Source organism: Protopterus annectens, chromosome 1.part0, assembly GCF_019279795.1.
Source record: "Protopterus annectens isolate FY-2018-M chromosome 1.part0, PAN1.0, whole genome shotgun sequence".
In the NCBI taxonomy this organism is placed as follows: domain Eukaryota; kingdom Metazoa; phylum Chordata; order Ceratodontiformes; family Protopteridae; genus Protopterus; species Protopterus annectens.
The window spans coordinates 42,498,908-42,523,800 of record NC_056725.1 but is presented as its reverse complement, the minus strand read 5'-3'; the positions used below and the strand labels follow the sequence as shown (position 1 = coordinate 42,523,800).

The 24,893-nt window shown below is 37.1% G+C and overlaps 1 protein-coding gene across 4 annotated transcripts in view; it reads left to right on the top strand.

Annotated features, from left to right (window-relative positions):
* Positions 1-24,893, top strand: part of LOC122810216 (kinesin light chain 1-like) — a 2,247,025-nt gene that overhangs the window by 1,272,148 nt on the left and 949,984 nt on the right. The window lies entirely within an intron of this gene.

Sequence of the window (24,893 nt, the reverse complement as noted above, 5' to 3'; positions counted from 1 at the left end):
CGGATGGCTTGTAAGAAGAGATGGCACTACAGAGGAGTCAGCAGATGGGCATTTATAAAGAAATTTGCAATCCTTAGACACCTTTTAGAACTTATCCAGCTTTTTTGGTGCAGGAGGCTGAGAGTCAGAGGCAACAAAAGCTACAGAAAAGGTATCCAAAAGGGCATCTAGAACAGGAGAGAAACCAGATGGCTTGGGATACTCCAACTGTAAGAGCTTATCTGAATATTATTAACCTGGGAACAATCCTACTTAAAATAGTCCATCATACAAGCAATGTTATGGCTCTTCCAAAGGGGGAGTCTGAAAATCTTCTTCCTATGAACTATATCCCAAGGGGGAAGGCCTTTGCAAAGAATGGGCTAGGAAGTCTTCCCAAAAGTCCAGATCCTCATCTGAGGAATCTAATTCTCTAGGGCTCTTGACAGGAATGGAAGACTAGGGAGGAGCAGGAAAAGATACCCCCCTGAGGTGGCTTCAAGACCATCAAAGCATTAAATAAACCCTGATTGAAGTCCTGCCATTTACACTGGGGATCTTTCACAACAGGAAAAATATGCTGTGTCTTCTGTTTCTTTTTCTGCAGGACATCCACTCGAAACACTCTCAGTGCGTCAGGTCCCCAGACATGACTCTGTAATGGTGGTAGGAATTTCATCACTAAATCTGAAGAATCCCCCTCAGTCCCTTGGATATTATCAGCTGACTTCCCCCACAACTCAGGTACAGATGTTTGAAAACCTTCTGAGGATGTGTGAGAATTCAAATATATGTCGTCCTCTGATGGGGTCACAGCAGAGAAATCCAGAGGAAGCACTGAATGGTCTTCAGGGCTTTTACCAGCCTCTAGAGAGGCATCTGAGGAAGTTAGACAGCAGCCAGATTGACCTTGACTTTTTAGTCCACATCTTGGTAGACAGCTGGCCCTTGGGACATGAGGATTCCACCATGGCACTCTGAGAAAATAACTTAAGGCATTAGTTCTCAAGGTATATGGACAAAGAGGAGAGGCAACTATGTAGGTTCTTAGGCACAAATGTCTGCCAGATAGAATACTGTGTATGACAGTGAAAACAGAAGAAACCTGGAAGAACACCGCTGGATGCCTCAAATAGTAAAGTAAAACCTTTTAATAAAAACTTGTGCAAAACAGATAAGCGCTTTCGGGTTGGTAGCCCTTCATCAGATAAAAAACAGACATCAAAACTCACAATTTAAGCATGCCTTCTTCCAATCAGCATCTAATAAAATACCCGCCTATTTTTCAAGGTGGGTTTCACTGGGATGACATCATTAAGACCCGGCCCCCTATGGGCCATGAGCTGTATAATCCATCTTGACTTAATTCAGTTAATTGTTTGATGTCTCCACCCCTTCTCCCCAAGCTAACATTAACTAAAGCCCTAAAGCTAAAACTGTGTGTGGGATTATCTTGAATATGTCTAAAGAGGGCATTATGCTGATCACTGTTCCTAATGGCAGATATATGCTGTAGGATCCTGACTTTGAACATATTGTTGGTTTTTCCCACATAAAAACATGGGCAAGAACCACAATGTATGACAGTGGAAAGCACACAAACAAAATAGACACTGGTTTGATGGTCTTTTTGGGGAATCTGCCTCCCACACTGACATTTTCCCTTTCTGGATGACAGAAACACAATACCAAACAAGAATAAAAAGGAAGAAAAGAAATGTCAATGTGGCACTTATCTGAAGAAATTGGATTGGTAACCAGCACAGTAGAAGGGTGTTCAGACTTATGAGTGATAATGGGGTTCAGACTGGTAGCAGAGAAGTTCTGAGTGTTTGCACCCATACTTTATCTGTATACCATACAAGTTGCACGAAGATAATACAGGTGATGTATACTGCCAATAAGAGCTGAAGGCTTTGATATACTGGCTGGATATTGGGCTATCCTTGGCAGGAGATCTCTTAGGTGATGACTACTGCAACAGTGATATGGAAGGACATCTTTAGAGGCACTTTTACAATAAGGTGTTTGATTACTTATTTTGTCCAGAGCATCTGTGTGAGTTTTTCCTGCTGAACATACTTTTAAGAGATATACCTATCCACTTTACTGATTATATGATTTAAGCAAGCACATAGTGTTTTATATAAATGTACAATAACACATCAAGCAGCAGTTTTTACAGGAACTGAAATAATCCTTCCATAGTTTTCATTTCAGATAAATATATGGAGAAACATTTAAATGCCAGGTTGAGAAGATTGATTGTACTAATGAGGCATTATTCTCACCAGGACTGAATGAATTTTATTAATATTGTTAGCAAAGACCGTACTTTTTATTTGTGTGTGCATTTATTTATTTATTTATTGGCATTTATTGGGATTTGTTTACCTGGAAATTTCACTGGGCCAGTGAAAGCCCATTTACAGTGGACGACTGAGGAAAAAAGCACCAGGCAAACATGATAGAGAAAAACAGAGAAAAAAAAACATTTTAGACTAAATAAATATATATTACAAACATACTTTTTACAAATAGAAATAAAAATGAGAGTTATACAGTAAGAAAAAAATAATACAGAATACAGAATAAAATATAGGTTGCATGAGAATTAAACATTGTAAATGAAGGTAGTAGTATAATATTCAACATCAACAATGTCAAATGAAGTCAAGTAAATGCCATCAGAACAACTGGTCAGTGCCAGCCACGTCTCATGGTTAATGTATATTACTGATTTTGAAAATATATATATAATATATATATACACGCACTTGTTTCATTGAAAATAATTTGTTGTATTAATTCTTTGTTTAATGAGGAAATTATTTTGGCTCATTTTCAAAATATTTGGGAGTCAAATTCAAAACTTAAGATAGACTATACAATAATTTGCATATATTCAACCATGAATCATAATATGACTTGATTTTTACATAAATGAAGTGAGACTGATAAATTTCAGATAGTACTGATGAAGCTGTGTGGAATACAGTGAAACTGGTTTTGTCTTTGCTTAGGAGTTGTGGAATACCTTGCTGTGTGTGTGTGTGTCTGCGTATATGTATTTAATAATGCCTATGCACACAGACACACACATGTATATACTTTATTAACTATGTACAGCTTTCATGACATCAAATTAATGAAATAATACAGAAATAATAACCACCATGATGTGTTTAAGTTTATTGTTGTCAGATGCACATGGTGCAATCATTGTGACCCCTTCTTTGGGTTCGCGCACACACACACACACACACACACACACACACACACACACACACACACACACACACACACGTCAGGTACAGTTCATTGATTCCTTATACCTGAGATGTATGATTTGTCATCAGCTTTATGAATAAACATGTACATAATCACTGCAAAAATATACTTTATTGCATTGCTGTTAGACACTTAGAGTGCAGACCATTTATTAAAACTCCTCCCAGATGACACACATGGATATGCATGGACACAAAATCACAGCTGAAAACACACAGATGTATCCACTTTACTGGCTGTATACTGCTCAAAATCTGACTGATCAAATGAATGAATTAATACATATACAGTAGCCAAAATAATACACTTCAGCTGATTATTGTTAGATGCTTAAAGTGTAAATTACAACACCTTCCTTGGATGTACACACTTACACACTTGCTTGTAACTGTTATTGTTGCAGTTACTTGTGTTCCACTCACTCACTATAGCTTTAAAAAATGAACCAGAGTGGAAAAATGTAAGCAGGAGAAATTAATAGTTAAGCTGTCTTCTGCTTGCTCTTTTTTATATTGGTTCTTTTATTTTGAGAGCTATGGTTTGGTAATGCAAATGTAATGGTAGCTACAGTAAAAGGTTTTAACTACACACCTAGATTTTGTGTCATGAGCAGGTAGACTTGTTTTTATACAGGGCTGTCCAGATATATAAATGTATCCCTTGGGAATAATGATAAACAGAAACCACAGGTACCAGAGCAACACAAAGCTGTTAAGAGTCAATAATCATCCAGTCCACGGTAAAATAATTTATTCAGGAGCCACAATAAAAATAACTGAGGTAAGTGCTTTCACCCAACAGGGCTTCATCAGTCCATAAACACACATAAAGCAGATATTCCCTTATATATATATTGAGTCACACCAGGTCAGCCAAGGGGGGAAGAGAGAGGGAAATCCTAAGCACCTCTCAGGATCCAGATATGGTATGGTAAAACATCCCAGGAGTACAATAAATAGTGTTTATGGAAGTAAAAAATAAAATCAACATTTGCTGGTTTAGTTTTTGCATCTAATAAGGATTTTAGGCTATAACCTTTAAAAAGAAAATATTTTATGGAAGGTTTCCCAGCCATCTTCTGGTACCTTTCTACCTAAACAAACCTAAAATTGTTCATTTCTATGCCTACCTGTGATGTGGTATTTACACTCATACCAATGACAAGGAGGACCTTTTTTTGAGTACTGTGGTGGAATTCTCATGTCCCAAGGGCCAGCTGTCTACCAAGACGTAGACTAAAAAAGTCAATGTCAATCTCGTTGCTGTCTAACTTCCCCAGATGTCTCTCTAGAGGCTGGTGAAAGCCCTGAAGACAATTCAGTGCTTCCTCTGGATTTCTCTGCTGTGACCCCCCCCCCCCCATCAGAGGACGGCATAGATTTGAATTTTCATGCATCCTCGGAAGGTTTTCAAACATCTGTACCTATGTTAAGGGAGAAGTCAGCTGATAATATCCAAGGGAGTGAGGGGGATTCTTCAGATTTCACCTGGGAAAATAATGAACTTGCATTTCTAGGGTTTTGCATTGTTGACGAGCTCAAGCCATATTATGTTGCCTGAGTGACAGAGACACCTGTCAACTTCCTTAGGGGAAAGAGAGCAGACTGCAGATCTGCAGTGAGAGAAGCATGGTCAGATGTCCTGCCTCTGTACTAGCTTCATTCCCATAAATAATAGAAATTTCTGTAGATCCAACTCAAGTTTGCTAAGTTGCATTTCAGTAAACATACAAAGTGAGTTGTTTTAGTCTAATGAAGGTCTTGGGTATGTAGTATAAAGAACCAGCTTATCTTCTCATCCCATAAAGAAATAAATTTCAACAACAATCCTATATTTCTTAAGACTTTATTTTTTACAAGACTGACATGCTTTTCAAATGTAAGTTTATTAGAAATGGTAATCCTAAGGATCTTACTTCTTCAAGCATAACCCCATCAAAACATACTGGATATTTAACTGAGTTTCTACCAAAAAATGTAATGTAGCATTTGCTATGACAATCCAACATTCTTTCCCCATATACTGCTATACAACACAGAAAATTACTGATATGATATCAGAGCAATCATCCTAACATACAGCAGCAAATCTATCCTGCAAGCATGTGTGTACTTATTAACTCAGCAAGTATTACTTACTGGTTATGTAGCAAAGACTAAATTAAATAAAAAAACAGACTGTGAATGATCATATAGCCAGTTATTTACCCAATTAATTACAAATACATTAAATTTAAATTTTGATAACATATCAAAAATATATGAATGGAGTAAAGTGTCAAAAGCATTAGCCATATAAATAATAATAATAATAATAATAAATAATACATGTCCAAACTTATTTGATCATAAAACTTGATTAAATTAGCACAGTCAGTTTTTTCGGTGTATATCCATATTAATATACAGCAATAAAGAGGATTTTGTAACTTGATTTCCTGGCAAGGTCTATTAAATATCTTTTGCAACTTTTTCCTGTAATTGAAGTAAGACTTACTGCTCTATAATTTCTGATATCAATGTTTGAACCCATTTTGTAGACTGCAGCTACTCCAAAGTCTTCCATAAATCAGGGATAATGCAGTTAGAAAGTAACTCATTAACAATATTTTTAAAACCTACCCAGATCATTTAAAATGTTTGAAATCATTATCTGATGAATTTTAGCAGGATCAGTAAAAGCGTTTTTTCCCTGAATTTCTTTATATCATCTGTGCCTATAGTGTCATCCCCGCAATCTCCATTCCACACCTACAGAGCAAACTTATTTACACTCATACCTCACCAAGAGGATCAAAGGGCACAAACAGATGCCATATGCTGCCCGGTTAAAGAAACTCCAGCTCTACTCAGTGGCATACCGCCTGCTCAGAGGTGACCTGTGCCTGACGTATAAGGCCATGTCCAACCCGGAATTAAGAGACATGATGCACCTCAAAAAATCCAAATCCCATCGAGCTACACGCTCGAGGGACTTGAACCTCAGCACTGAAATAAATAGGACATGCTGGAGGGACAGATTCATAACCCAGAGGCTCCCTTCACTCTGGAATAAAATCCCAGTCCAGGTTAGGCAGAGTCCCTCATTGACTCTTTTCAAGAGGAATCTTGATGAGTGGATGGGAGATCGTAGATTTACCCCGGGTATCACTTCTGTGTCACTGTTAGACAGAGGCACAGTATACTAACCTCGAAAAAGGGCATAGCAAAATTAATTTAAAATGGGTGGCAAAAGCCAAACATACTCTGGCTAGGCTTATAAATGCCCTAGGGCAGATAGCCTAGTATGAACCTATGAACCTATGAACCTGTAAATGGCATTCTCTCTTTTTTGTGTGTCTTGTACAACCACTTCAAATAAATGCAGCTGTTACAAAAATAGAACAGATTGTAGCTGTTTATTAGTATGTTAATTATACACAACTGGTCTTTCTCAGACTCTCTTTAGCCACATCTTAGCCTCTGATGACTATGAGAGAGAGAGTTGGATAATTAACCAACCAATAGTTTCTGTAAAAAGCCCACACAAACACAGAGGAAAAAAAACTCCACATAGACATTGACAAGTTAACTAGAGATCAACACCCAGGCAATGCAACTCTGAGGCAGAGGAGTCAGCCTTCAGCCATTCTGCCTACACCACCATCCCACAGCCAGATGCACTTGGCTTACAGATGTTTGAAATCAGAAGAGGTGACTGTTGCAATATAACACCCCATCCCCTCAGCTCTTCTGTTATAAGCATTGTAACAGTATCAAAAAGCAAGATATGAGTAATGCATTACTCATGCATATTATAATGTGGAAGGATTTTAAGAACATTTGCTTTTTGTTTTTGAAAAGGTATACAAACAATAAAGGGAGATAGGTTATTTTTATTATTGACAAATAAAATGAAATGCTGTATCTCCTCCTAGTATAACCGTTTATCTATCAAAAGTATTTTAAATATGAAAGCACAATATTTGTGATTTATAATTTTTATGTTGGTGACAGCATGAGTTTTTTATAATGTAATGGTATCTTTATTTATATATTTTTCATATTTTATCATAGAACATGTTATTGGTAATCGTGATCTTGAATTATATAACCAAAAACAGTTTTATAAAGGGATTCTGTGTCATTTTTCATTGCATTCTGCAGAAATCTGTTAGCTTGTAATGGGATGAAAGAGCTCAATAAACTGTCTAGTTGTCTGAAGACTTTTTGTTGGCTGGTATTTGTTAGTCACAAGGCTATCAGAAAATCTAGTCATGCACTTGAGGCAACAAGCTGCTCAGGGAGAGAATACCTTAAGAAAATACTCAGTTTCAGTTTTGCAAGAGCTTTTTAAGTTATACTTGAACCTTTACTCAGAAGAGCAAAAACTTCCTAACCTTTAACACGCAAACCAAGGAACTGATGACTCCTATAACCATTAAGGGGATCAAGTGGATGTTATTTAAGTCCATGAGGAATTTGTCTAAAAAGGATGGAATTCCATTTGGACTCTGGAGGGCAATGGGTGAAAAAGTGTAGCAAACTATGCTTATACTATTTAATGGGATTTTTCAAGGGCTTTCCACTGGATCCTGGAGACAAGCAACCAGATCAGTGATTCCAAAGGAGGAGAGGGACCCATGTCTGCAGACTTCCTGAAGATACTTCACCAGCTTAAACCACGACTATAAGATTGTTATGGCAATTCCTGTAGATAACTAAAGTGATGTTGCAACTTTTAGATCAGCAACAGACTGTGTTGGGGGTGGGGACAAATGTTTAATAATACTGTCAAAAATGTCTCCGCTTGCTGTGATTTTATTATTACTCAGAAACAATTCCCAGTCCTAAGTTTGGCTGCTAAAAATGCATTTGAATGAGTAAAGAGGGCATTGGACTGCCCTTAAAACTAATTCAACTGCTCTTTAGCCTCTATAGGGAATCAGAGGCAAGGATGATTATGGATGTAGGACTATCTGCCCCTTTTTATTTCGGGTCTATATCCCTTCAGCAAAGTGACAGTTCAGTGAACGGCATTTCATCGGAAATGCCATTCATCAAAATCTGCTCATGTGGGAAGCTGTGTAAACCACACCCCCCACAAATTATATATACCAACTCCGAGATCGCAATAAAGTTGGGAAAGGGCAAATTTCCCGATCCTCATTGTACCGCGATCTCAGTATGAACAGTTCAATGAACGGCATATTCAATGTAAATAAACTGAAAATGTTGCTCGCTGAACTGTCACTTTGCTGAAGTGATATAGACCCTTTATTTCACTAGGAGCACTAGACAGGGTGGTCCTCTTTCCCTGCTACTATTTGCCCTGTATATTGACTCGCTTGCAAAAGCTATAAGGTGGTATAAGCCATAAGAGGGTATGAAATAACCAAGCAAGAAATTTTGATCTCCCTTTATGCAGACAATATTTTATTTTCAGAGGTTAATTTGGAGAAACAGTTTGGAATATTACATAACTTTTGCAGTATATTGGACTATAAATAAGTAGGGATAAGACCAGGACAAAATTGCATCCATTTCAGTCCTGCTATTGAGCTGGCACACATGTTTCTTTCCTCTAAAAATAACTTGCCTAGAAATATCTGATGTTTGGCTCAGTACCACGTATGAAGGCTCTATTCAAAAATTGACAGAGCAGCAGCTGAGAAGAATTAGGCAAGGCATAGATCAATGTAAACAGAATCCCCTGGACTTAGACCATAGAATACCAACATTTAAATACTTTCTTCGCCCAGTAAAGCTATACATTATAATATAATTCTGTTTGATAGTTACTAATATCAGGAATGCGTTGGCTACATACGTGGTATGTCTTTCTTTCTGGCCTGCTCTCAAGGCCATTGGAAGCACTCCATCTTAACTCAGGCCTGCCTTGAGAACTCTTTTGGGGTGCTGGGCTATCCTCCAGATGCATCCATGGAAAAAAGTTATACTTCCACTGGAATATCAGGAATGTGATAATAATTTGAGGTGAAGACTAGTTAATTGGCAGTGAAAAGAAAAGCATATACTGTGTTGAGAGAAGATCAAAAGTGGGGGAAGATGGATGGACTGACTGAGAACAGGATAAGCAGGTTTTCAGGCTAAGAAGACTGCTGAAACCTCCATATGACAGGCTCTTACAGTCAGCATACAGGCTGTGTGTGAATGAGTCCACACCTTGCTCCTGACTTAGGGAAGAAAGTTAATATGGAATGTAGTGAGAGCCCTAACATAGCTCAAGAAGGGCATGGGGTAGAGTGTAGTGACATGGGAATATGACCTAGGAATTGACATATCACTTGCAGCATGGGGAAAGCTTGTAAATTACCAACATTTATAATCAAATCCCACACAATTAGGAAATTCACATGAAAGTGCCTGGATAATTATTGTTATGCCCTCTCATAGGCTTGTTAGAATATTCCCTGGGATGAATGGAATGTATTGGCAGTGTGGCATGCTGACATTGGACATCTGTCAATACATTCTGGGAATGTACAGTAATTCAAAAATGTAAGAAAGAAATGCAGGGAGTGTGGACTTATAAATTTTTAATAGGGCTGACAGAAAAGGGTCTACTGACACTATATACACAAGGTAGAGGTTACCTTTCACTAACCTGTATGCTACTGCGAAGAGGGACAAGACTTTGAGATGGTCTGCATAGCTTTTCAGTTTAGGCCCTTGATTTTTTAGTGAAAAAATGTTGCCATTCCAGTTTTAACAAATGCTTGGACAGATACATACCAAAAGTGCCATTATACTCAACACTTGGTCTGCTAAATGCTGAGTAGAGTGGAACAAATGCATCCTTAGATCTGGATACAATACCTTTAGATATAAAGTATACAATGGAAAAGAACTTCCATGCAGCAGTGGATATGTGGTGATCAAATGGCAGTTCATTGTCAATATAGGTTCCCAGATCACTAACTATGGAATCAATTTTCAGGGTTGTGTTGTCCATGAGATAGTTACAAGGAGAATCATGCTTGATGAAAGCTGTGATTATATACTTCTTGGCATTTAATTTTTGTGCAATGTTTTGACACAAACTATTTGTTTTGAACAGACCCTCTTGGAGGATCTTGGTGTCCTCTGGGGGAATTTATGGTGGTATCAACTTGTCAGCTATATTTAAATATTCTTTACTTTGAGTGACTGCAATGGTTTGAATTCAATTCAATGCTTGAAGTAACAGAACCATTTTAATAAGTTGCAGTCTTTCTTCAAAACTAATAAATAATTTGTCACAATGGTTAGCTATTATTTTTATTTATTCTATATTGCAATAATTTGTTTTTATTTCTTCATTATCCTTTTTTGTAATTATTCCTAAATATTCAATTTCATGTATGTTCCAGGTAAAATAATGACTCTTGGATATTTTATCATGAGTGACATTTAAAATAAGAGCTGTCAATATTTTTATTAAATGTAAGTCAAGGCAACTTAAAAAAAATCTATAGGTTTATGTAACTCTTCTAAGTATTTTTCAGTATCAGTAATAGTTAATAAAATATCATCTGCAAAGAGGTATCTTTGATTCATAACCATCACTTATTTTAGTTCAGTGAAGTTTTATATTCTTTCTGATTGCAATTGCAAATGGCTCACTTGCCAAGGCAGATAGTATAGGACAGAGGACATCCTTGTTTATTGACCTTTTTCAAATCAATAGCTTCTGATAAAAATTATCCTGTCTTAACACAGGCCCTATTATCCATATATACCTTTCCTCTTAATAGTATTAGTTTCTTCAGAAAACCAAACAACTACAAATACATAAAAAATATTTCCAGCTGACTAAGTCAAAAGGCATTTCAGTATCTAGACTAAAAAGTGTTGGTTATAATTTACTGTGTTCATTAATATAATAATTATAATAATGTTACCCTGCATTTCTCTTTTCAGAATAAAACCTGCTTAATCATCATCTGTCTAATCAGGCAAATAAACCTTTAAGCTGTTTTTACTGAAATAAATATTTTGCAGTCTGTGTTTAATAGTAAGATTGGCCAGTACTTAACACATTTAAGTGAGTCATTATGTTCTAAAATTGATGTAATTAAAAATTATCTCCATGACAGAGAAATTTCATAATTGGATTGAATATCTACTGAAGAAATGTTGTCATTTGTTCCAAATCTATTTTCTAGATTTCAGATATTATTCCATCTATTCATGGTACTTTATTATTTTTAAGTTTTGTTTTTATTTTTTAATTACTTCAATTAGATTTTTATTCTTTCATTTTTTTCTGAACCTCTTTTGGAAAGTTTTTTTTTAGTTGTAACCCTTCACAAATTCTTTAATTGATGATTCATTCTGGTCTAAGAAACATTGATGTTAAGTAAGACCTTGGTAACATTTTTTGAATGTATTCAGTATTTCTTTGATTTCTGTAACCAATTTATTATTTGAACTTTTCACTTCCATATTACATCTTGAGACTGTTTTTTTTTTCTTTATCAAGTTCTGCATTCCTCTATATGTCATTAAATATTATGAGGGCTTTAGCTTTTCCAAGGCTATCTCTGCTTTATGATAAAATATATTTTGGCATTTCGTATTTAATCTGCCTGATTATATTCAATTGTTATCTCCTTTTTGTTTTTTTGTTTTTTTTGTTTTTTAATTTTTCTATGTGTAGTTCCATTTTGTATGTTGAAACTCTTACTGTCCTAATGTCTTATTTTGTTCTTGGTTCACACTATTATCATCCCATATAAATACAACTGCATTCCCATATCATTATTTTGTTATTCCTTCCTTTCTTATTAAAACTAAGATTTTTTTATCCCCGCATAAAGCCATTTTTGGCAATCTTTTAATTTAGTAACATAAGCTATGATTACCATTATTATTACTACTGTATTAAAATTAACTGCCTTATTAACATTTAAGGCATTAGTATCTGTAACTGGATAATGGATTATTTTAGAATTGTTTATCTTAGAAAGTAAGTCTTCATTTTATGTACATCTGCCAAAGTTATCATATTTATACAATGGGCAATATTCATGAAGGCTAACACGGAATATCACACCATGTTAGCCTTCATAACATCGTTTTCCCACACTAAACACCGTTCCTTATTCAGGAACAGGACTTAGGTTCTGTTACGTGGCTCTATGCGGTGTGTACACATGCACAAATGCTCCAAGGGCTGAAAACCCATGGTGGCATGCAAATGAAGTGCACGCCTTACCACCCCAGCCCACTGTTACCTAGTAACAACACCAAGTTGTGATTTAGCAACCTGTTGTGAGTCCGTGTTAGCTCCATGTTATGTATGGGGAAATTTTCCCTGTACATGAGCTAATATGGAAGTTGAGCAAGGTGAAAGCCATTACAAGTTGGCTATCCTTAATTATATTTAAATTCTACTTTGCATGAAGTGGCGCAGAACTTAAACTCCTGTAAACAAGCTTATTTAAAAAAAACTATATTTTTTTTATTAAAAGATTAAACTAACAGGGAAAAGTACCCTTTAATGTGTAAGATCCATGCTATCCACCTTCATCATGGCCAGAGCCATGTTATATCCATGTAGATAGCATGGAGTGATCATGGTGGGCAGTAGATGTACCTGAATTGATCTGGAGGTGTAGAAAACCATGTTGCACCACCGTGTAAGCTAACACTGTGGTAGGCAGCCATAGAGGGAGTATGGGCAAATGTTATTTTATTATTACTGGTTTTTATTCTAGACAAAGGCAATACAAAAAGTGGGGCAAAAGGCCAGAAATAGGGACAGTTTCTAAATACTGCCCTTATAAGCTTAGAAAGTTGATAGAATGACAGGTTTTGCATTAGCATGGATATTCATGAAGAGTATGTGGCCTGCAACTGACATGTTAATATCTGATATAATAATATATATAAATGTAAAATGGTTGTATGCTTTTTTTCCATAAAGTACAAGCATAGTGGAGTGGGTTTGTGCAGCTCGGCACTTTGCTCAGCACTGCTTAAAATGTTATGAAGAGCTATATAGAAATGTATAGCTGAAATCTTGATTTAGCTCAGTGGTTAGAGTTTCAGCTGTGTGTGTACAGTACATGTAGAGTTCGAATACCAAGAAAGGCAATTCGGGTTTTACATGGGAAAGCAGTGTTAAATTATTTTTTAATTTTTATTATGTAGTAATTGATATTTGTTAAAAACATTAAAAAACACAAACTAGTAAAGCTCCACACAGACTGCAGCGCCTCTCGACTGCTCAAAGCATGTATTACATTAGAAATATCCACTCGGTAAAAGGTGAAACCAAACAGTCAATTTTATTATAAATCCATGCAGTTAAGCGCTTTTCGTCCCACTGATAGCAGGACTTCTTCAGACTAACCATAACAAAGTAATAAAACATTTAAATAGCCGATTTGGCGCCAAGCAGAAACGCCGTAACCAGGCAAAAAATTAGATTCTGAAACAACAACAACAACAACCAAGGCTCACAAAAATAATAAAACCATTCAAATGAAGTAAAATGTCTAATCCATAAGTAAACTATAATATTAGGCTTTAAATAAAAATGATGTTCATAATCTCTAGAATGCAAAACATTCTATAAATAGGACAGCTACAAGTAGTAAATATATTAACCATAAAAAGCACATAACTACCATCAGAAAAGCTATAGAAAATATATGGATGTGTAAATAACATATAAAAAACATATAAAAATACTCCCTGATAAAGTGATAAAGCAATGAATGGGTAAAATAAATAAATACATACCAGCTGGAATGGTGGAACCATAGCAGCCCTAAAACATTGCAGCATCAATTGATCATAATGAAAGAAGGCTTCTGTTTTACTAGACTTACTCACAACAAAAACATGCTAAAATTATATATATAATAATAACTGATATTCATGACTACTAAACTGCAAGTGTCTACAATAGATATATAAAAGAACACCATAGGAAGTATATACTGGAATGCTACAATATATAAAATACTAACTATGATTACAATAATTGTAACCTCTGAAATGTAAAATGTATATGAGCATAAAGCTCACTGATTCACTGCATACATAAATTGCAGTGATGTAACATCTAATCAATATAATAAATAAGATACATTCAACGGTATATGCTAACACACATACCTACTAGAATGTATATATAAAACCACCAAAAATTATATATGTTTTACCTACGCAGACTTCTTAATTTTAAAATAGGGTACAGTGAACATAACTCATTTAGACCAGGTAAGACACAGGCATTGCAACGAAGTTGCCAATACAATTCTAAAACTTCCAATAGAACATGCTCAGGTCCATCTCTTCCATCTGGAATAATAGAATCAATTGCTCTAAATGAAAATGTGTGATGAGTGTTCTCGATTATATGTTTAGCCAGTGCATTGTCTGATTTATTTGTCCTAATGGCATATAAATGTTCGTAAACCCGCTCATGTAATTTTCTATCCGTTTTGCCAATATAAAATGCAGGACAACAATTGCACTGAGCTAAATAAATCACTCCTTTTGATTGGCAATTAAATTTATGCCTTACTTTGTATGACACTCCTCTGATAGTAAAAGATTCACCTGTAACCATATATGTGCAATATTTACACGTTACACTGATAAATACCTTTCCTATTTAGGGATGCGACCATGGCTCCATTATATTGTATAATTTGCTTTAAATTTCTACCCCTTTTCCAAGTAATTTTAGGTTTAGATGGTAATTTGTTACTAATATCTTTGCCAATTTTTATCATGTTCCAGTTTTTGTTCAAGATAAAAGAAATAATATCACTATCAGAACTGTATGGAGTGATAAAAGCCAAGTTAGTGGGAAACAAGTCAATGTTATGAGATTCCATTGTTGGATGGGAATTCGAACCAAGAATGGGTAAATAAAAACCAATGTCTCTTTTGTGGATAACTTCCTTGACTATTAACTCTACAAATGGTTTAGGGTAACCCCTGCTTAAAAACATGTTCTGTAATAATTGACATTCATCATAAAAATCATCTATCCTCGAAATCATGTGTGCTGCTCTAACCAACTGACCTTTTACAACAGACTTTTTTTGATGCATCAGGTGATTACTACTGTAGTGCAGGAAAGTGTTAGAGTAAGTGTCTTTTCTATGTATTTTTGCGTAAAACATATTGTTACCATAATCTTTTCGTAGATCGACATCCAAGTAGGTTATCCTATCCTTGTGGAAGGTGTATGTAAAATGTAAAAATTCAGTACTAGAATTTAAAACAGATACTAGTTCAAAAGCCATAGTATCATCACCTTCAACTAAAATAAAATTGTTGTCTAAAAAACGTGTATAATACTTAATTTTGTTCATGATATATACATTCTTACCTAACACTTCTTGCTCCCAGAAGGCCATGACTAAATTAGCAAAGCTCCCCCCACAGAGGGAGCCCATGGCTACGCCAATCTTCTGGAGGTAGATTTTTTTATAAAAAGTAAAATAATTGTAAGATAACACTATATCTAGCATTTCTTCCACTAATTTAATTTCTGTTGGTGGTGCATTATATTTCCGTAGCATGAAACTAACCCACTCCATACCATCCCGATGTGGTATACAGGTGTATAAATCTTTTACGTCAACCGTTAAAAAATTCAATTCATCATCAAATGTTAGGTCATTGATGTTATGAAGGAAGGTCCAAGAATCTTTGCATATGGTTTTATCCTTACAAATATACTTCTGGAGAATTGTACCTATCATTTTTGCACACGGGTAAGTAATACTATTCTTGGCATACACCAATGGTCGCATAGGTGGATCTAATATTGATTTATGGATTTTGGGGATGCCAAAAAGAAGTGGTAATCTAGGTGTTAACATAGTTAAATAATTTAATGTACTCAAATTTATTCTACTTTCAATAAAAAAAATCATTAAACAAAGACCCAATGATGTTATATGATTGATTAAGCTGATTCCTGGAGGTCTCTTCATAAGCCTCAGTATTAAGAGTTTGAAGCATTTTATCAGTGTATTGTTGTTGGGTCATAATTATTAACCCCCCTCCCTTATCGGGTTGTAAGATCCTAACACCTGTTTCTTTTAAACTCATTAGAGCCTGTCTATCCCAATCCGTGATGTTAGATCTAGTGTTGTTTCTAAAATTAGTATGTATCATACAGTGGTGGCTGGTGACTTCATATCAAAGGGGGGCTGCAGGAGACAGCTGAATGGGTGGGGTCAAGGGAAGGGGTGTGGCCAACCAGAAAGGGGAGGAGCTATGCTCAAAACCACAAAAACTAACTTTAATTAAATACGCTGCCCTGGGTGGCAAACCATCATTATGAGAGTCCAATCAAGACAAAAACAAGTGTAGAAGAATAAAAATATTTCAATGCATTGGCTGCATGACAGCTTACTTAATATCTAGATGGAAACAAAAGGTTGTGAGGCATGAAAAAATAAATTACTTTTTAAATACATTACTGGAATGCCAGTCAAAATCAAGTACAAGCAAAACCAGAAGCACTCAACTCAAACCACTTCTCCTTGCAATGCAGTTCTAATTATAATTTATATTCAGCTTTATTAAAGTGCCAAGTAACATGCTGAAAGTAGAAATCTCTGTGATGCCCCCACTTGTAAAAATGTTTCTTATCCAAAAAAGACCTGCTGCCTGACAACTACCTACTTGTTTCATGGGGAAAACATGTAAGTAAAAAATGAAAAGCAAACAAGAAACAAGCTCAAGATACATTGCTTAAAGGATTACTGTACAGGTTATGGACAACACGATTGGTATTCTGTTTAGTTTACGGGTAAAGTCTGTAGAGATGACTGGAAGTCTCCAACAAGTGTAATGAGCTTTTTAAAATAATGGAATCCTGTCCTTTAATACCCAAGGCTTATACATTATCTAGTCAAGTATTCTCTGCATGGCAACAACAGAAAGGCTTTCAATGTTGGCAATTCTTTAACAGTATGCTTATTTGCATCTTACAATCTCAGACAAGCTTACATTATGGTCATTAAAGCATTGCTACTTAAACACAGAGCAACAGGCACTTTGAGTAATAAGCATAAATCAACAGTACAAAAATATGACAGAAACCAGACCTTTCTGCAAAATCAAGGACAGATAAAAGCCACTGTAGTACTTGTGTCTACCTTGGATGGGGGGAGGAGACACACACTGCACATTTACACTGCATAACTAATCCTTGCCTTGCTTGGACACATCCAGAGTCAGTACATGGTGGAGTGGGGTGCAACAAGTATGTCACAATTTGAAATATCTCTGGCTGACTGTGATGGCCCTGACATGTGTCATACCTCTCAACCTCAGAGCAAGAAATCTGGACAAAGCCATACACAGAAGTGGGAAAAATGCTTACAAATAAGGACAATTTTTAAATATTGCTCTAATAAACTTAGAAAGATAATAGAATAGGTCTTGCATTAGTATGACTTTTCTGAAGGGTATAAAATCTGAAACTCAAATGTCTGTCATTATTTTCTAACTTCAGTCTTTAGTGATTTGTCACTAATTTGCCAAAAAATGCAATTTTATGAAAAATGGACCAAATGTGATGCAAAAATATAAAATAGCCACACAATACAGCTGGGAACCTGTCAAAGAAGGGACACTTTAATATTAGTACTGCTAACTTGAGCAGCTGACAAAATAAAAGATTCTACATGCATTTCAAGTAATCTATAACTTTGATTATTAGTTATTTCTTAATTGTAAACACTCCATGTTTTCTTCCAAAATTGCTATTTTGCGGAGGGATTATTAGGGGGAAGAGCAACATTTTAAGCCAAAATCAGAGACAGTTGAGAGGTTGGCTATGCCTAATTCTATAAAGCAATTTATTTGCATGTACCTCTCAACCTGTTAATGCAGTAAATCTGAACAAGGCCAAATATACTGGGTGAACATATAAACAGTACTAAAAATGGCTCTTGTATAAATTGAGACAGTTGATAGAATAACAGTTCTTACTTTAGCATGCATTTTTCTGAAGGTTATGAAGTATGAAACTCTATTTAGTGACTTAATTTCTAAATGATTTGCCAGAAAACTACAAATTTTATGAAGAACAAACCAAAAATAAGAAGCAAAAATCTATTCATTCTTTGAAAATCTGGACAGTTGGGAGGTATAGTTCAGCTGGGCCTGTCTGAGTTTGCTGCCCTTCCCCCCTGACAAAATCACGGTTGAATAGAGCCTCTGCAGCCATTCCAATGAACCATTACTTGGCTATTTCACTCCATTTACCATAAACACTAATGTGCATACGGCTTTACTTGTATGATGAGTTGGACTTCATTTGAAAGTTTTATTTTGTATTTTACAGCACAAACACTAAGTCATCTACTAAACAAAGCAATGCAGTCTCACAATGAAAACTTAGCATTAAAACTTCTCTGCCCTTGAAACTCACATTCATTGAAACAGCATTGAAACCCACATTCAAAGAAAATACATTTTGCCAGTGGCAGATAAAGATTAATTTTGGGCTGTTTTCAAATCATAGGCCCCTTGCATATGAAACATACATGTGCTCTTTGATACACCTTCCTCATTGTACTAAATTATATTCCTTGTACAATATATTACAGTTGTTAGAGGGCGTTTTAAATTTGTTTTGAACATTTTTCCAGTAAGCAATGAAACAAAATGCATGCACCCAAAATGACAAAACTGTCCAGTTCAGAACATTTATCATAAAAGTCTACTCAGACTTCCGCAGTCCATCATTATCAGTAAATATGCACAATTATACAGTCCACCATTATCAGTAAATATGCACAATTCTACAGTCCACCATTATCAGTAAATATGCACAATTCTACAGTCCATTATCAGTAAATATGCACAATTCTACAGTCCATTATCAGTAAATATGCACTATCTCTGAAGAAGTAAAAGTCATCTAAATAATTCCACATTAAAGAAATCTGTAACTAATGAAGAGGTTGCTGCTAGCAAACACCTTTATATTTCATGGTTTCATCGAAAAATAAAGTGCCTGTTGCCCCTCAGGAATAAATTGCCTATATTACATTAAAAAATGATAAGCTAGTAATATTGCAAGAGGAAATGGATGGCAAACTGATAACGGACTCATAGTTAGTATCTTCACCAAGGAGAACAGTACAGCAGCATCCACCCTTTGTGGGAGTAGAACCCACAGCCTTCTGCATCAAAGGCAAGTACACAACTTGTTGTGCTATTAACAAGGCAAACCAGCTTCGCTTAAGCAGCACTAAACTTCTGTTCCCCTGCAGCTCTCAGCTCCTTGTAAAATCTACTCAATACTCAACTTCATAGCACAAGAAAACTGGAAAAAGCCAAAATGTATTGGGGGGGGGGTCAAAAGCCCAAAAAACAGGGACACAAACATTGCTTGTATAATCTTGGAAAGTTGCTAGAACCATACATTTTACTGCCAAATTAAAATTAAGCCTTCTTAAAAATAACTTCAAGTTAATAATAGTTTGTACTGGATCTGCTCGATGGGTAGGTACAAAGGTGTGTCCACGAGTCAGTAATTCAATAACATTGAGTTCAATAGGGACTCTAGTGTAGTTGAAAATTTTAAAATCTTTTGACAAGTTATACAGTATGGTAGGTTGTCCGAGTCCAGAAGTACTTACCTCCCCCTCTTCCCCTGAAAATTGGAAAAGTTCTTGTTCGGGTAATGATTGTTCTTCCTCAAATTGTAATGGGGCACACCCATCTGAAAATTTGTTGATTGTTGTGATGGATTTATCTGGGGTATAGAAGCATTTAGTTCTCTTGTTGATGCAATGGCTTCTTGAATATTGGAATTAGTGGCATCACCAGTGATAATGTCACTTACTCCTTCTTCCGATACATTGTTCACACTCTGATCATGTGCCGTAACTGTTGTAAATCTTGACTGTGAGGGGGGAGGTTTGGGATAAGCCCTACCAGTGCTGTATGCTTGTCTATTCCTGTTTAACTTCTTTAATTTTCCTTCTTTTATTTTATCCATATATTCATCTATGCTGGTAAAAATCCTATTATAGTCGTATTGATAACGAACAAAGTTAACATGTTGCTGTATAGTTTCATCCATCTTCGTTGCTCCTTCCATGAGCGAAATAGACTCTATTTCATAATGCTTAATAATAACTTCTATTAATTCACAACCATGTTATTATTATATATATAATTTTAGCATGTTTTTGTGGTGAGTAAGTCTAGTAAAACAGAAGCCTTCTTTCATTATGATCAACTGATGTTGCAATGTTTTAGGGCTGCTATGGTTCCACCATTCCAGCTGGTATGTATTTATTTATTTTACCCATTCATTGCTTTATCACTTTATCAGGGAGTATTTTTATATGTTTCTTTATATGTTATTTACACATCCATATATTTTCTATAGCTTTTCTGATGGTAGTTTGCTTTTTATGGTTAATATATTTACTACTTGTAGCTGTCCTATTTATAGAATGTTTTGCATTCTAGCGATTATGAACATCATTTTTATTTAAAGCCTAATATTATATTTTACTTATGGATTAGACATTTTACTTCATTTGAATGGTTTTATTATTTTTGTGAGCCTTGGTTGTTGTTGTTGTTTCAGAATCTAATTTGTTGCCTGGTTACGGCGTTTCTGCCTGGCTCCAAATCGGCTATTTAAATGTTTTATTACTTTGTTATGGTTAGTCTGAAGAAGTCCCGCTATCAGTGGGACGAAAAGTGCTTAACTGCATGGATTTATAATAAAATTGACTGTTTGGTTTCACCTTTTACCGAGTGGATATTTCTACAGTAATACGTGCTTTGAGCAGTCGAGAGGCGCTGCAGTCTGTGTGGAGCTTTAGTAATTGATATTTGTTAACCAGGGTAGTAGAGCTGGCCAACCTTCCAATGTTAGTGGATATGTGATATGAAATACCCCATGTAAACACAAGTGTCCCAGACAGTACAGTCACACCCCAATGTAATGTAATATAAGCACATAGGGGGACGTCATGTAAAGTAAAACATATACACTTAATAATATGTCAGTAAGAAGTAACTAATGTCCAATTCATTCATTTTCTTTAAATGAAAACTGAGCTATGATTAGCCGGTTTGAGCATTGCTAAGAAGTATAATTGTAAGCAGCATTCAGCCCAGCTAAGCGGATATGAGCAGTGCTTATCACTGCTCAGCATTCCCAAAACCAGCTAAGCACAGCTAAGAAAGGAGTGTGTCTGAGGCTATTAGCTATTCTTAGCTGGTCTCAGAAATGCTGAGCATGTTCATGTCCAGGGGAGGGCCCTTTCTACTCAGCAATGTTCACACTAGCTGCAACAGTTTTAAAGGCCAAAAACTGGAGGAAATGTGAAAAAAATAAAAGGAAATACCAGACAAAAGGCAATCAACTAGAAATGACTAATAAGGCCCCTGCCACTCACAGTGGCCCATTCAAACCCCTCAATAATGTAGCTGGCAGGTGGAATGTATGATAGTCAGCCAATCACACAGGCAACATCTGCAGCACACCAGTATGAAGTATGCAGACACCCGTCAATCTTATTTACCACATACTCAGCACTATTGGGAATTTTAACTGACAACATGATAGGGGCTGCTGCTGCTTTGCTACATCTGTACGTGCTACAGAATGAGGGTGCTGATGACAATGATGCTGACAACCAGCCCAGACTGAGGAGGAGAAGAGTGTTCAGACCCAGGCTAACCTTTCAGGGGCTACATGAGCTGGAGATAGTAGAGTGCTACAGGGTGGTCAGTGACATACTTCAGCAAATCACTGAGCTCTGCCACCCTTACCTCTGACCCAGAGGGGAACCCATCCCAGCGGAAACACAGGTATGTGTAGCCTTAAGAATACTAGCTACAGGTACTTTCCAAAGACCTACTGGGACATCATGGGGGTCTCACAGTCATCTGCATCCAGGGTACTCCACCAGTTCTTGGATGTCATGCTAACACATGCCAGTGAGCACATTTATTTCCCCAGCACCCCTGAGGAGAGAACCAGCAATATGCATCTCTTCCACCATGTAGCAAACTACCCTGAGGTATTGGGTGCCATAGACTGCACCCAAGTCCACATCAAAGCACCACCTGGTGAAGAGGGTAGAGTGTAAGTCAACCACAAGGGCTATCACTCCATCAACTGCCAGGTCATTTGCAATGCCCAGGCCATTATCATCAATGTGTGTGTTGGCAGCCCTGGCAGTTATCATGACTCTCACATTTAGCATGCCTCACAGCTGTACCAGGCATTTGCCAGAGGGGGACATCCCATATGGCCATCTCATGGGGGATGCTGGCTACGCACTGGAAACATGGATAATGACACCCATCAGAAATGCAGACACACACACTGAAGAACACCATATTGAGGCACACGCACAAACTAGAAACATCATAGACCATGTGTTTGGGCTGTTCAAGTCACGGTTCAGCTGCTGCGATATATCTGGTGGAGCCCTGCAGTGCTCTCCAGCCACATGTGCACACATGTTCATAGTATCTGCCATGCTACACAATATGATCCTGCAGAAAGAGCTGCATCAGGAACAGCACAGGGAAGGGGAGCACAGCCCAGACCATTGCCAAGGTCCCCACAGGCAGAGGGGGACTCTGAGGAGGAACCCCAGGAGCCTATCCCTGTAGGCAGACGTAGGCATGCCCAGTACACCCTGGCCTTGGCAAAGAGGCAATGCATAGCACATACACTAACACCCTAGGGACCCAGGGATTGACACTTCTCTCTGACTTGCACACACAGTAAAAAGGAAGCCACACACATCACACTACCTGTACCTTACTATATATAGGCTGTACTGTGTGCACCTGACAGAGTCAGCACTCAACTCCTCACAACTGCTGCAGGCACAAGGTAAGTCACTCTTCTTGTCAAATTAATGCTGTATTACATTGTGTTAGCATATCTGCGGTATCACTGCATGTATGCAAGGAAATGGGGTGGCAACAGGGATAGCAGCAGACAACTGACAGCTATGCGGGACCACAGGAAATGTCCATCAAATTCTGGCTTACCCAGAATATGCAGTAGTCCCCTAGGTGAGAAAACACACTACAGTATATGTGGGGGACTAACAAACTGTAGGGTCATAGGTCTTATGCATGGATGTCAATGTTGGAGTCCCATACACACCTCTCAGCCTCCATCAGCAAGTCAGCTATACAAAGCCAGAAAGAAATGTGTGGCAAAGGCCCAAAAATAGGGACAATGATGAAATAGTCCACTTACAAAATTACACAGTGAAATCACAGCACGTCTTGCAGTTGCCTTAACTCTCCAAAGGGTAAGAAGTCTGAAAGTCAAATGTCTGTCATAACTGTCTAACCTTTGGTCTCTAGTGATATGCCAGTATTCTCCAAGACAAGCACAATACTATGCAACTGAAACCAAAATGTAAAGCAAACATCCGGACAGTCTGTGGAAATGTGTACAGTTGAGAGGTATGCCCCCTCCCCCCAACACACCTGTCTTCCCATAGCAATGCAGGAACATTCATGTTTGTCGGATCTGAGGATTTCTGTCAGTAAGGAATGACACAATACATTTCAAATGGCATATATGTCAGTAAAATGTCTGCTAAAACAAACCCTATTACTCTACCAACTTTCTACATTTGTAAGAGCAATATTTACAGTATCTCCTTATTTTTAGGCCATTGTCCTCCCATTTTGGCAGGCAATCTCCAGATTCCTTGCACTAATGGGTTGAGAGATATAGCTGTGGCACACACAACCCTGAACCGGAGAATATCTATCTCGGGAATGGAGTCCCACTCTTACTATAGAAGGTCATACTGGGCATCTTCCTATACTTAGATAATTACAGCCCATGTCTAAAGCCACATTGGATTATGCAACTGTATTGTGCATATATGTCTTTGCATACAGACAGATATGTACACCTTAACTGTCTGTACCCACACCCATCATACAGGATGACCCTTAGCTGTCTGTAGGTGGCCCATATGTGGTATATCTGCATCTGCTGTGTGTCAGACATAGACATATATATGGGCAACATATAACAATATTTCAAGCATACACTCACACAGACATGGGGAAGAGAGAGAGAGACAGACAGTGATCGAGAGAATGAGTCATAGACAGGAATACCCTGAAAGGTATAGAGTGATGTCTTGCTGCAGACAATTGCATACAAGTTGTAACCAGTTACATGTGCCAGCATGAAGGTGAGCTCCATTGTGTAATACTAGTGAGTTGGGGTAGTAATATCACATCACCTGCCTTTCTGTGTGTGTGTGTGTGTGTGTGTGTGTGTGTGTGTGTGTGTGTGTGTGTGTGTGTGAAAGTATTTTGAGGCCTTTCCCAACCAGTACACTTCCCATTGCCCTACTTTAGAAGACCTGCTGATGTCATTCACCGTAGATGTACCTTTGGACACTCATCAGCCCTATAAGCTCAGTGGTGCATGCAATAACTGTGTAACACTGTAGTATAAATTACTAGATAAGTAGGGTTCTAATCTCAATACTTACAACTGTGATACTGTGTGTATGTGGGTGAGAACCATATCCTGTGTGGGTGGGTGTTGGTTATACCATTTTGAGGCCTGTTCCACCCAGTACACTTCCATCGCCCTACTTTACAAGGGCTGCTGAAGTCATT